General features: G+C 40.7%; 1 long non-coding RNA gene across 1 annotated transcript in view; it reads right to left on the minus strand.

Moving 5' to 3' along the window:
• The window catches only part of LOC113892729, a 92613-nt gene extending 82545 nt beyond the window's left edge, over positions 1–10068 (minus strand). Inside the window, exon 1 of the long non-coding RNA XR_003511114.1 lies at positions 10030–10068. This is a non-coding gene — a long non-coding RNA (uncharacterized LOC113892729). The remainder of the gene's footprint in view (positions 1–10029) is intronic.
• Positions 10069–15274: the final 5206 nt, after the last annotated feature.

Raw genomic sequence — 15274 nt, forward strand, 5'->3', positions numbered from 1 at the left:
TTAAAGATGCTACTCATTTTAGCTAATTATATAATAAATTTCTTGTGTTGGTAGCAAAAGTTTTAGGGAGATAAGCACTAAAATTATGCAAACCATTACACAGCAACCTCTTGAGACCTTCTTGTTTGAGATGACATCAGTTCAGTGGAATGGCTGAGGATACAAGGAAGACATTTTCCCCATGTGGATCAGTAAAAATCACAGAGTAAATCTTGGCTTTTTGATTCTGTTTTCATTGACATTCCTTGATTTTAACAGCCAATTTGCCCAGCCTTCCTGTAAAGCATTTTAGGACATGGGAATGATGATGTATTTAGGGAACTGTCAAAATGTAAACTGCTGTTGTCATAGGTTTTCAGCAGTCAATCCCCATGAAGCAGTAAAAGCAGTGTTCATGGCTTGGGTGTCAGAAACCCCAACCAATGTGTGCCTTGTAAACCTTAAAAGGCCTTTTAATAGCTTTAAATGTGAACTTTTGGTCTTACAATGCTTCTATATGATCCCCAAAGAAATCATAAACATGGTGAGCTGTCCCTCCACCTACTAGGATGATCGCAGATCTTTCCCCTAATACTGGCCTACTGAAGGTTCCCAGAGCTGTTTATTATTCCCATATGGCCTTATTTATGGGAGAAAGGTCTGGTGATCTCCCACAATCTGGGCAGTACATATCTTCAGATTTGGGGTCAAAGGGAACAGCCTGGACTCTGAACATGAATTTTTGGTTTGAAGAAATCTTCTCAGTGTATATTTCCAGTCCAGAGCCTGGAGGTGGAAAGGAATTAATAGATAAAGCAGTTCATGGGGAGATTAAATGAACAAAGCTGTAGAAAATAATTGGCCAACTCCTGATTTTAGTAGGTGCTCAACAAATGATAACAATTAGATATGATTGCATCTATATTCTACCATTTAATCTGTTGTGTTAAAATCTGATTGTGTGTCTTTCTCCCATCAGATAAGAGACTAGTGGTCAGGGGATTGATTTCTGTAGCAACAGAAAGTAGCAAAGTGTCTGAAATGCATTAGTCATTCAATTTATGCTTCCTGACCTAGATAGAGCACTGGCTTCTGAGTCCCACACTATCACTGTGTAGCTATGAAACCTTGGATAACTTTTCTTAGCCTTACCAGGTCTCAGTGTCCTCATTGTAAGAGGAAGAGATTGGATTTTATGGTCTCTAAGGCCCTTTCCAATTCTAGCATTCCATGGCTCTACTTAAGCAATGTTATTAAACTAAGGAAGATTATTAGGAACTGTTGGAGCCAAATTCCATTTCTCTTCGCCTGTTCTGACCAAGTCTTCTACAATGATGAATTATCCAAGCTAATTTCCAAGCAATCTAAGTGACTGTTTTGCTGTTATTAAGATTCCACTTTGGACATTCAGAGTTTATTCCAACCCAGAAAACATGGTGGAAAGTGGAGATGGATATGAACCAAATGGTACCCTGATCACATTGCCTATTCAGCTTCCTAACAGCCTATGTATGGTTCATAGAGGCAAATGGTCCATGGTATCAGTTAGTAAATATTTAATAGTTCAATTAAAACACTGGTTTTTTAAAATGGTTTAACTCAGTGCAGCAAATAATTATTGTGTGTCTATTGTGTGCCAGGTACTGATTAGATTCTACAGATACAGCATAAATGAAAAAATCAAAATGTATGTTGACTAAAGAATGCTATCTGCAAGACTGATACTTATTCACAGCCAAATTAAACATCTCTTTTCCAGATAGACAGCTAGATGCAGAAATCCAAAGCCAAGCCAGTTAATTCCTAAAATGAGTGAAATACAAGAAATACAAGTCTCTAGCTATCACCTGTGATCACATGTGCAAATAATTAGCACAGAGCCTAGAATTCAGTAAGTGTTATTTTCCTTCTCCACCTTGTTCAAGTTGACACCTAGAAGTTAGTCATTCTGCATTCCTCTACCACTCACTCCCAGGTTGTCAAGTCTGCCTTATTAATATTGCTGTATTTTAGCCACTTCCCTATACTCCAACTTGTAACAACCTTCAAGCTTCTACTATCTCTCTTATTGCATTAATTTTCTAAATTTTTTCTACTGCCTGTCTTGCCCCGCCCTCCCCCCGCGCCGCCCCCCGCCCCCCCCATTAATCTGCTTTTTAAAATGAGGATGTAGTGTTTTTTTTAAGTTCAGATCTGTACATTCCAACTGCTTCAGCCAGAGGCAGAGAAGAAGGGACAGAGTGTATAAACATCTAGAGAAATAGCAATCAATAATTGGTGGTTGCTTTTCTCTTTCTGACTTACTTTACTCTGCATGATAGACTCTTATCAATGCATGTATGTGGAATCTAGAAAAATGATGCAGATGAATCCATCTGCAGGACAGGAATAGAGATGCAGAAGGAAGGAATGGAAGTGTGGACACAGGCCGGGGCAGGAGGGTGGGATGAACTGGGAGACTGAGACTGAAATATGTGCACTGCCATGTGTGAAACAGACAGCTAGTGGGAACTCCTGTAGAGTGCAGGAAACTCAGCTCGGATGATCTGTGGTGACCTAGATGGGGGGGGCATGTGAGGGAGGGCCAAGGGGGAGGGGTATATGTACACACAGAGCCGAGTCACTTCGTTGTACAGCAGAAACTAACACAACATTGTAAAGCAACTATACTCCAATAAAAATAATAATAAAATAATTTTTAAAAAGCAATTGGTGGTTGAATGCGTTTAGGATGGAGTGGCAAAATTTATGGAAGAGTCAAGAATGACTTCCACTTTACTTAGATGGATGATGGTGTCACCAAAAGAAGAGGCATGAAGGAGGAACAGATTTGGTGAGAATGATGGCAGAGGGAATGCTATGTATGGCTTATCATTCTAGACTCCCCAGTTGCGGGAAGTGTGGCTGCTGATGGCTCATCTTGATAGTCTCCCAGGAATGGCCAGCATCAACTGTTCCAGTGCCTCTCTCTCAGCTCACAATGATGCTTTCATTTTGACCAAGTAATGGAGGGAAAAAAATGCCAAACTAGGTTCATGGTTTGGTCAACTTTATATGTGGGTGCAAGCCAAAATGATTGTGATTGCATAACAGCTCCACTCAGGAGTAGTCCTAAAAGACGGTGATAAAAGAAACCCCCCTCAAGGGCCAGAACTCCAGGTGGTGCATGTGATTATCATAGTGTCTAACCTAAATCAAAAATATCAATTATTGTATGGCGCTATGTTTCCAATAGATAGAATACAAGGTTTCAGAACCAGGATATGGAAGAAGGAACAGCCCCACTTACTGTCATTCCCACTGATCCCTCCCCAGAATTCTGTGCTTTCTAACACTCCAATTTTAGGTTCTTTGTGTCTAGAGGAGTCTGTTACCAGAATCAGAAGGCTCCCACCAGGGGATGTGACTTGAATCCCACTAAACTTTAAGTTATGGCTGCTGTCTAGTCACTTCAGCACACTTGTACCAAGAGAACTGCAGTCAAATACAGGAATCAACATACTGTCAGGAATAATTATCCTGATTAGAAAGAGGAAGAACTACAGTTATATAGTGAGACCAGGAAGAACAGATTTGGCAATCTAGTTGATCCACTAGGGCATCTCTCATGGTTCCTTCATTCAATTTTGTCATTAAACAGATGGGGAAAGCAAAGCCTGAGAGGGACATTATGGCCAGAGGATCAGACCACTCAAAGAAGATGGTCTGAGTCACCATTCCAGGTAAGTTACTTAGACTTGCAAAAGTGCAAAGTGAGAGGAATTCAGTTCGAAAGGCTGATAGAGGAGGGAGATGGTACTTGGATGCAGTGTCAAGACTAGCTAAAGCAGGATGCAGGGTGGTTATAATTTCATCCCACTGATGTTCCTCTTGTAAATTTTCCCAGAATAAAAGGCAAAACAGAATCCTGACAGGAGCTATTCCCATATGAGGAGAACTTACTAGCAGAAGTGAAAGGATCTGATATTTTAAGAGGTGAATTGCTTTGTTGAGGTACCCGGATCTCCCCTTCAGTAGTCTTACAATGGCCACGAGCATCTCTGCTGACAGTCCACTAAGTCATCTCTCCCTGGGAATTATCCTTGGCTTATCCTTTGCTAATCTCTTGATGGACACCATGACAGTGTTTCTCAAAGGGTTGCATGAAGACTCTAGGCTCAAATTCACTCAGGGGTGCTTCCAGGTGTACTAAACTAGAACTTCCAAGGCTGGGATAAGAATAGCCATTTTTAACACATGACTTTTATGATAAACTGGTAATGCAATAAGTAAAATATTTATCTGAGTTCTATGAGGTATTCTAGCAAATTAATCAACCCCCAGGAGGGCCTTGTGGGAAATTCAGATTTATAGCCTGTACGTCAGAAGGCTGGACTTGCAATTGGCACCTGAAGTGGAGGACAGTCTGGTGGGACTGAGCCCTGAACTCGTGGAGCCTGATGCCATCTCCAGGTAGATTGTGTCAGAATTCTGTTGAACTGTAGGACATCCAGTTGGTGTGTTTGGTGAATTGCTTGGTGTGCTGGAAATACCCCCAGTCCCTCTACTGGGATTGGGTTCAAAAAGTTAAATATGTATATGAAAAACCCACTGAACAGACGAATGCAGCAGATGACAGCACCATTTTAAAAAAGCCTAGTCTGTACATGGACAGTCATCACAGAGTTGGGTGGGGGTGGGAATGAGTAAAGGCAGAATGGCAAAGACAAGTTTTCTGATGTAACTGGTTAAAATAATCAAAAGGATTAATTCAACTCAGATGTAGGGAAACCTGTCAAAAAAAAAAAATAGTGAAATTATTTTATCCCTTTATTAGGTACCTAGCTAGATTTTTCTATTCTCAAAATCAATTCAAAACCATTTCATATATTTTAACTGAAAAATAAATTAAAAATTCCCCCAAAAGATTCATTTTGCATTGCCTACTCAGTTTTCACACTTGACAGAAATAACTTGCCAATTATTTCATAACTACTGTGATTTTTTGATGATAGCTACTATGATGGGGAAAAAAGAAACAAATGGTTATTTCTGCTTCTTAGTAAAGTGTTATTGTGATAGCTAAGAGGCAAATTACATAATAATGCTTCTTTAAGTTGCTTAGAATTATGGGATGACATCATGGTCAAAGTCCTGCAGCCCACTGCATGTCTCTGATCAGAATGCATGACTTGTGCATGAAGTGACTAACTAAGGTTTTGAACACTTTGGAGGGGGAGTACAGTGGAGAAGAAAGACATTAATCTTCAGCTTCAGTACAATTAATTTTTTTTTTATTCAGTGAAGACTTGTTTTTCTTGACCAGGCATCCAACATTTTCAGATGACACAGAATGGAAAGTGCCAGAAACCAGAGAACTGGCAAAGCTGAGATGGGAGAAGAGAGTCTACAATGATTGACAAGTTAAAAGAAATTAAAACTGGCCTTTCTAATTTGATGATCATGGGACTTATTAATTGCACAACACTGATAAGAATTTGACCTTAGGTGGGTAGCAGTTCTCAGAAAATCCTGCAATAAAGTCATAGTCAATAGTCAAAAGTACAAAGAAGGCATGTGCTGTTGGCGCAGATTATAATTAAAAGTTGACTTGCTGGTTATCTTGGGTTAGCCATGTTGACCTTGGCTATACTGGATCTACATTATGAAAAAAGAAATTTAGAAAAGAATATAATTTAACTTTTTGTGAATGGCCAGAAAAATAACAGCTATAGAGATTACCTGTTATAAATACATTACTATTAATTTATTAATTCTAGTAAATTAGTAACAGGTAGCCTCTGTAACTGATTTGCTACACACCAGGCACTGTGCTAAGAGCTTTACTTGTGTCTCATTTATTTCTGTCACAATTCTATGAGGTCAGTACTATTATTAGATCCATTTTCTTTTAGGTAAGGAATCAGAAGTTTAGAGAATTTTAGAAACTTTTCCACATTCATACTGGCTAATAATAGCAGAACAAGACTTTATACTCAGGTCTGTTTGATTCCACAGCTGCTTCTTTAAATCACTAGGTCAGGTGATTATTGAGATATTTTGGAAATTCTCTAAAACTCTCAATAGAGTTAACAAGAACCCAATATTCTATTACCCATAATTTCAGTGATTGTCACCTCTATGCATCTATCTTTACAGTTCAGCACTGAGTACCATTAAGCCTTTTAAGGAATATAAAAGTACACTGTCTGCATCTTTAAATATCTCATAAATGTACTATGATGATTTAATTGCACAAACAAACAGAAAACCATACAAAAGAGTTTTGTGATCAAGAACTTAAGTCACAGTTGGCTTGGTTAGTTCACACATTAACACATTATTTCAAACACATTGACATGGTGGTCAAAATACAAGAAGAGAAAAACCAAAGAGATGTGGTTAAACTGTATATTTAACAAAGGAAAGCAGGACTTCCCTAGTGGTCTACTGGTTAAGAGTCTGCACTTCCTCTGCAGGGGGTGAGGGTTCAGTCCCTGGTTGGGGAAAGAAGATCCCTCATGCCATGCAGTATGGCAAAAAAATAATTTAAAAAAATGTTTTTAAACAAGAAAATCATTTCAGAGAACTTGAAATGGAACAATAACACCGAATAACAAACAGATATACTGGTTCTGGGTCTAGAAACAGATAACAGTAATCAGAAGTGTGGCACCTGCAGGCTAAGATTGAGAAAAAAGCACTGTGTCAAAGGAGGAACTAAAGTTAGGCTCCAGCTCATAATATAATAGTTATTCCAAAGAAACTTGCTGGCTACTGCTGTCTACTGTGCTAGGCTTATAGGATGTTTAGGTTCAAGGGAAGAAAGAGGGCATAGACATAACTTTGGTACAAACATTTAAACAGCCATCCAAGCTTGGTGACGGATAAGTGAAGACTGCAGTAATACCGCCACATAGAATCCTGTCCCAACACTCGAAGACCCACTTCTTTTAAGTTGTAGGCTGGGGAACAGATTGAGGCCATTGACAAGGAGGAGTGATTTCACAGAGAGAGAGAGAGAGAGATAAAACACCACCCTCCCCCCAAACTTGGGACTTCTTGGTGGTCCAGTGGTTTAAAATCTGCCTTCCAATGCAGAGGACATGAGTTCAATCCCTAATCAGGGAACTAAGAGCTGCATTCTGTGGGGCAACTAAGCCTGCGTGTGGCAACCAGAGAAGCCAGCACACTGCAACTAGGGAAACCTGGGCGCCACAAAGAGAAAGCTTTGTGCCACGAGAAGCCCACACACCACAACTAGAGAAAGCCTGCACTCTGCAATGAAGGCCCAAGATGAAAATCTAAAATAAAAAAAAAAAAATCAATCCACTCAAAAAGAACCTACATATCAGTATTTCAAAATACTTAAAGAAATCTAATGATGTGCAAGACCACTGTAGAAAATACTGTAGATTGACTTCCTTAACCTCCCTTTTACTTTCCTTCTTCTACTAAGGAAGCTAGAAAAAGAAATATTCTCCCAGCTTCTCTTACAGCGACAGGAGGCCATGTGGCACTCTCCTGGACAAAGAGACTAAAGCTGAAGTTCCTGGGGAGACATTTTTCCCCTGAGTAAAAAGAAAACCTCACTGACAGAAGGCCCTTTTGACTTTCACACATTTTCTTGTCTGGAATGCTTGCATGATGCTTCGAAGCACACACCCATCTTGGGAAATGAGGACAAAAATTTATGGAGCAAGAAGACCTAATAGACCTGGATATTTGGGAACATTTTTGAGTAGCAGCACAGCCCTGCACCTCTTACCCTGAAACCTCTTATCATGTTGAATAAAAATTTCTGCTCACACATACAAACGCACAAGCTTCCTGCATTATCAACATCCCGCACCAGAGTGGTACATTTGTTACAATCAACGACCCCACAATGACACATCATTATCACCCACAGTTTATATTAGAGTTTACTCTTGATGCTGCACATTCTATGGGTTTTGCAAAATATACAATGACATGTATCCATCATTATAGGATCAAACAGAATAGTTTCTGGCTTCCCAGGTGGCACTAGTGGTAAAGAACCCACTGCCAATGCAGGAGACTTAAGAGACTCGGGTTTGATCCCTGGATTGGGAAGATCCCCTGGAGGAGAGCATGGCAACCGACTCCAGTATACTTGCCTGGAGAATCCCATGGACAGAGGGGTCTGGTGGGCTACAGTTCATGGGGTCACAGAGAGTTGGACAGAACTGAGCGACTGAGTACGCATGCACAGACAGAATAGTTTCACTGCCCTGAAAATTCTCTGTGCTCCACCTAATCATCTCCTTTGCTCCTAATCTTTACGTTTCCTCCATGTCTTTTCCTAGTTTGGGAACTTATTTCTTTTTAGCACTGAATGATATTCCATTTTATGGCTTTACCACAGTTTATGTATCCATTCACTTACGGAAGGACATTTTAGTTACTTCCAAGTTTTGGCAATTATGAATAAAGCTGCTACAAATTATGTGTGGACATAACCTGTCAATTCCTTTGGGTAAGTAGTAAGGTCAGATCATATGTTCAGAGTATTTTTACTTTTGTAAGAAATTGCCAAACTATATCCCAAAGTTGTAGTACCATTTTGTATTCCCACCAATCAGTGAGAATTCACATTGTTCCCCTTCCTTACCAACATTTGATGTTGTCAGTGTTCTGCATTTTGGCCACTCCAACAGTTGTGCGGTGGTATCTCATTGTTTTAATTTACATGAAAACCAAATGATACGTAATGTGAAACATTTTAATATACTTATTTGCTGTCTTTACATCTTCTTTAGTGAGATACCTGTTCAAGTCATTTGCCCATTTTTAAATCAAGCTGTTTGTTTTCTTATTGTTAAGGTTTAAGAGTTCTTACATATTTTCGATAACAGTTTTTTAACAGGTATGTCTTTTGCACATATTTTCTCTCAGTCTCTGACTTGATTTCTCACTCTCTTGAAAGATATAAAAATTTTAAGTGGAAAATGTCATTGAACTTAAACCTACAGCATGGACACAAGAGACACAACTGAACAGTGTAGACTGGAAGACAGGCCTGAGCAAATCACCTTAAGTTGGAAACCATTCAATGCTGTTAAAATACATGAAATAAAGAGTGAGAAACTCTAACAAATGTCTAACAAGACCTCAATAAGGAGAGAACTGAGGAAATGGACAAAATGTGATCATCAAGGTAATAGCAGCTAAAGTTTTTCTAGAATTGAAGAAAGACATAAGAAACTCATCCCAACACACTGTGGAAAACAACAGCATCAAAGACAGAGAAAACATGTTAAAAAATACTAAAACCAAAAGATAGATTTTCTATAGATGAATGAGCTCTATAATTAGATCTAGAGAAAATTTTTTCACCAGCACTAAATTTGTCAGAATACAGTGAAATGTCTTTGAAGTGACAAGGAAAATGATTGGCGAGAGTAAAACTCTATATTTATCTCAATTATCATTCAAGAGTATGGGTAAAATAAAGATTTTTTTTTTACACATAAAAACAGATAATTTACTAGTCACATATCATAGTAGAAAGATTTACTGAAGACTCTAATGCAGCAACCAGAAATAAAATCTAGGAGGAAGACATGGAAACCAAATACAATGGTAAGCCAAAAAAAAAAGTATTAATCAAAAACAGTGACATATTTCTTATTGTGGAGGGAGAGGCAGGTGGGTGAAGAATGTTAAAAAGTCTAGTGGAATTTTTTTTTTCCCAAAGAAATAGCTAATTTTCCTAATACTGTTTATTAAATATATTATGTTCTTGATAGAACTGAAATATCATCACATATCAAATTTATATACATGGTTCATGTTGGACTTCTTACTATCTTCCCAATGAGCTATTTGTCTTTTAGTAAACCAGTATCATACTATTTTGATTACGGTAGCTGTGTACTACATTTTAAAATCTGTTTTGAGAAATTTCACCCTTTTTTATTTTCTAAAATCATCTTATCCACTTTTATTATTTACTCTCTAAGCCAGGGGTCAGCACAACGTTCCCTATAAAAGGGCAGACAATATTTTAGGCTTTGAGGGCATGTAGTTTACAGTTTTACTACTCACCTTTACCATAGTTGGGGCTTCCCTGGTGGCTCAGAGGTTAAAGCATCTGCCTGCAATGCGGGAGACCCGGGTTCAATCCCTGGCTCAGGAAGATCCCCTGGAAAAGGAAATGGCAAACCTCTCCAGCATTCTTGCCTGGAGAATCCCATGGATGGAGGGGCCTGGTCAGCTACAGTCCACAGGGTTGCAAACAGTTGGACACAACTGATCGACTTCACTTCACTTCACTTTACCAATGTAGCATAAAAGAAGTTGTAAACAATATGCAAATTGTTTTATGTAAATGAACAGACTTGGTTATATTCCACTAGCACTTTGTTTGCGAAACAGGCAGCAGGTTGGATTTGGCTGGTAGCCAGAAGTTTGCCTTGCTCTTAACTATTTCTTACTTTCAGTTTGTTTTCAACACTAACCTGGCTTTTCCATATCCCTTCTGGGTTGTTTTCAGGGCTGGATAATCATCTAAATATCTGCTTTCCATGTGGTCTTGGCTGTCTCACCACTGTAATAGCATCACTTTTGAAGTCTACATAGGGGACTTTCTAGTTGAGGGAAAGAACAATCTCTCCCTCATTTTTATGACTCCAAGATCTAATAGAGGGTTTCATACAGAGTACATGCTCATTGAATACTGTCAGAAGAAGAGGAAGAGAGAAGAATCTGGAATCTAACTCTTGTTTGACAGTGTGGAAACATTCTTGCTCAGATTTATAAAAATAAATTAATGACAAAATGAAGAGACAAGTAAAAGCACAACCGTAGTACAGAGAAATAAGGGTTGGTATTAACATAGGAGCGCAATGGTAATTTATGACTGGGACGTGGAGGTCGAAGAGAATATCATGCTTAAACAAAGACACAAAGGATGAACAGAAATTTGCCAGGCAAAAAAGGAAAAGAAGAAAAGGGAGGATGCTTCAGAAAGAAGGGAAGGCACACCTAAAGGCTAAGAGGTGAGAGAGAGAATGACTGGTCTGCAATAGTTGAGTGGGCCCAGAATTTGGGGTGGGATGAAAAGGGAAGCAGAGGATGGGTAAATAATAGATTCAAGGAGGGAGAGGGTAGGGAGCAACCTATAAATCAAGTTTAGGCATAGGAGCAAACTTATTTTTCTAACAGGTTTCCCAGGCTAAGAGCGCAAAGCTCTGGATGAAGTAAAGACAGATGTATGCAAGCCAAGAAAGATGCTAGAGTCGGGCACACTGAATGGCCTGAAGCAGGGGAACAGGATGAAGCACTGGTGTCAGGGACCAGAGAAAGGACAGCCACTCAGCCAGTAGAGAACATCTGCTCACAACTTAAGTAGGAACAAAGGGAGGAGGAACACACACACACACACACACCTAGAAGCTTGCCTGCCAAACAGTCATCAGTGTGGGATTCTCTTGTTCTGTTCAGGCTCTCCTGATCAAACACACAGCAGCCACACCATATGCTCTCTGGGACAGAGAAAGGTTTCAGCAATTGCCGGGCGAGGGAGGGGGAGCTGGAGGGGAACATCTGCTCTGTGAAGAGACTTGAAAAAGTAATCTTCTAATCGCTTGGGGAAAACATCTGGGCTGCACACCCCCAGACCACCAATGGCGTGGTAAGTGGAAAAAGACTGGGGGAATGGAAGAGGCAGGAGACAGAGTAGATGCAGAGTGAGCTGTGGGCTAGAGGAAGGACACGGGCTCAGGGAGAATGGTGTGGCCCTTTCGGAGACATTGATCACTTGGGGGCTTTCTCAGGCAAGGACCAAAGGCAGTTGAAATGTTCACCCACAGAGGTCACTGAAAAGGCTCACTTGGTCCATGGCACTTGGAAAACCATGCCCCACCTTCCAGACTTCAGAGGTCTAAAAACATCAAGCGGTGAACAGCTATCATGAGAAAGACAGAACAAAGCTTCTAAAGGTCCTACCCACTTTTAAGAAGCTGTGCGTGGAAAGGGAAGGAAAGAGCCAGGAAAACTTTTTGAGATGAACAGACAGGACTCCTTGAATCTGGCATGTTACTCATGTTTTAGCCCCCTCTTCAGTCCACGCATTCATGTGGAAAATTCAACTTGAATTACTTAAGGTAGATTAGAACATCACAGGTTTTCTTCAATTCATCTATCAACGAGTAAACTGAGTTTGTTTTTTAAGGGTTGCCCAAGATTCTGATGCCAATTAAGTGAAATAACTTGGAGTAATTAGGAATTACACAGAATTCTTCAATCTTCAAAATTTGGGAGTTGAGGAAAATGGCACACAGGGAAGTAAAATTCCTTTCAAGAATCACGTGACTAGTGAAAGTGTAGATCCTGGACTGGATCAGGTTTTCTGACCTTGATTCTGGTGTAGGTTTCCCCAGCTATTCAAGCGTTCCTATGAAACCTTTCATAAGCAGAGATGGCATAAAGGGAAGAAGCGGTTATCTTAGGACACATCTTGCTAACAGATGCGCAAAATAAATCAAGATGAAGCTCAGATGCAGTTATGGCAGCCTGGTGCTAAGATGCTGAGTGTGGTTCCCCCGCAAAGAGCTTGGCTGTGTCACTCTCGCTACTGGGGGTGTGAGCTCCCTCTATTCAGGCTCCCATAACACAAACATTAAATGCTGTTCTTTCTCCTTGTTTTTGTAAAACCACAAATCCTCTTCAGATTTTTTTCCATTGGTGAAAACAGGTACTAATGTAGGTAAAAGTGAAGTGGTATAAAGCGAACTTTTGAAAAGCAGGGGATATCTGTATTCCTTCTAGAAGCCCATTTTCATTTTTTCTTTCCTATGTAGAAAGGCAAGAAAAATCCTTTCTAGTTGGCAAGGTAAGATGGCCAAACAGGAATTAATTAGAGAGCGATGGAAAAGCTAAGGCTGAAACCAAGAGTTTGCTTACTGACCATATAACACCAGGATATGGGAGAGGCCAGTAGGGAGACAAGAGAAAGAAAAGGTCCTTTTTGGGGAAAGAAATCTAGATGAGGTGGCAGGGGTAACTTTTCCCTACTTATGAATAAGTTCTAGTTCAGACACATCTTTGCGCTCCATTTTGTGTCTCCTTTCTGCAACTTCAAGGTAGAACCACAGGGCACCTCTGCAAACCTGGGGCCCACTGCAGTTGTAGGAAGGAAGGGCTGCAACGGCAATTCTTGGGGCCAGTGAGAGGCATGGGCCTGGTTATGTGGTACTGTGCTGTCATCGAATCAAGATACTACTTTAGGTTCTTTATATCTTCATAACAACCTCTAAAGTGGGAGTTACCTTCCTCACTTTACAAAAGAGAAAACTGAGGCTCAGAGAGATCACACACCTAGTAAGTATAAAGGGAAGGCTACAGGAGATCTCTCATCTCCTCAGATCACAGATGCTTTGGGGTCCACGACTGGAGTTAGTCATGCTAGAGTTCACTGCATGTGGCTTATTACAGTCACATCACATATTGCTACCCACTGGTTGCCCGTTTCTCTATCCAAGGTTGTATATTTGACAAACCAGGTTAAAATGTTCCAACAAAGGGCAGCAGATGAACACTATCCCAAAAGGGCAGTCTTGTGTGTGTTTGAACCTGCTTAGGCCGCGCTCTGTTCACTGCAGCTGGTGGTCCAGACAGTTGGGCATGCAGGGACCTGGAATCAGAGCCGGCATCTGAGAGGAGGGCAGGTGGGAGAACAGGCCCACATGCAGGAGCTGTGAGGGTGTTCAGTTCCACCTGCAGAACCACACATGGAAGGAATGGCAGCAGGCACAGGCAGTGAGTCAGTGAAGCAGTGGGCATTGGCGAAGTCCAAGGGCAAACACAGCATGTCCTGACCCAGGGAAGGGACGTATTGAAAGGGGATGCTGGGAAAGGACAAGCATGCATACTTGAACTTGCTTGACTAACGGATGGGACTTCTGCCTAGGCACGCTCAGCTTCAACGGAAACACATTTGGAACAGGAAGCGAAAAGAATTAGCAGAATACAAGAGCAGGCCATGCCAGGAAACCCAGCAGACAGGCAAGAGGCAGCTGGCCTGTGGGGAGCAGAGGCCCATCCACCAGAGACAAGGACCATAGTTCTTGGAAGGCGACTGGAAACAATGCGAGGTCTGCAGCTTGGCTGGGTTAACGAGGGAGAGACTCACCCACAGCAACAAGTTGGGACTCCGATTCCCAAGAGGTCAGGAGAAGCTACTCCTTTACCTGATTTCAGCCCATTCCTCAAAACCTACCGCATAACAGACATTCAGATTATAGGAGCCTCTAATCCCTTATTTTGAAAGACAATAATTTGTATCCTTCTTTAAACCCCAAAGAGTTTCCCCAAACATCATTATGTAGCAATGTTGCAATCTGTTAAGGATTTTGGCACAAATAAACCAACAGTATTTTAATAAGTTTTCTAATTTTCTCATGTTGGTGTTAGTCACTCAGTCATGTCTGACTCTTTGGATTCCATGGACTGTAGCCTGCCAGGCTGCTCTGTCCATTGACCTCTCCAAGCAAGAATACTGGAGTGGATAGCCATTCCCTTCTCCAGATCTTCCCAACCCAGGGATCAAACCTGGTCTGCGGCACTGCAGGCAGATTCTTTACCATCTGAGCCACCAGGGAAGCACTGAGTGAGCCGTAGACAAGGACAAAACTGTGAGACACATATGTTTTTTACACAGTCACCTCTTTCAATATCCTTCTTATCTTCCGATCTGATCTTTCTCCCAATGAATGAACTTTCTGAAGCATGTCAGGTCCATCGACTCTTCTTATAAGCTTTTCCATTTTCTTAGGCAACGTCATCACAATGTGGTGAACATGACAATGAAACACATAACATGGTGAAATAATGAGATGCAGTTACATTCAACCAGTCAAGATGCAGCTGTAACACACTTGTGGGTGTTCTCTCACCTACAATCACACGTGACTTAAGCCATTTTGCTTCCATGTATATACGGATGTTTTGTGGAGGAGGGCAGTAAATATTTGAGTAATGAGAGTTTAGACAGTGAGGGATTACTGTACAAAAGAGAAGCAGGTCTTGGAGGTAATAACAGTAACAGATAAACCTGTGATTTACAATGTTTGAGTCCTTTTTATGTGCCAGGCATAGGAAAAATTATTAATCTTGCAATAAGGCAATGGATTTGTAAAGCACAGGGTTGCTCTATTTCAAGCTTAGAAAGAGGCTGTAGAGACAACTGGAACTCCTGTGTCCAAGAATAGATCCCCAAATATCCAAACTTGATGAGGTGAGTAATCATGGCCCATATAGTCAAAGCTATGGTCTTCCCAGTAGTCATGTA

The sequence above is a fragment of the Bos indicus x Bos taurus genome, chromosome 5, assembly GCF_003369695.1.
Source record: "Bos indicus x Bos taurus breed Angus x Brahman F1 hybrid chromosome 5, Bos_hybrid_MaternalHap_v2.0, whole genome shotgun sequence".
Lineage (NCBI taxonomy): Eukaryota > Metazoa > Chordata > Mammalia > Artiodactyla > Bovidae > Bos > Bos indicus x Bos taurus.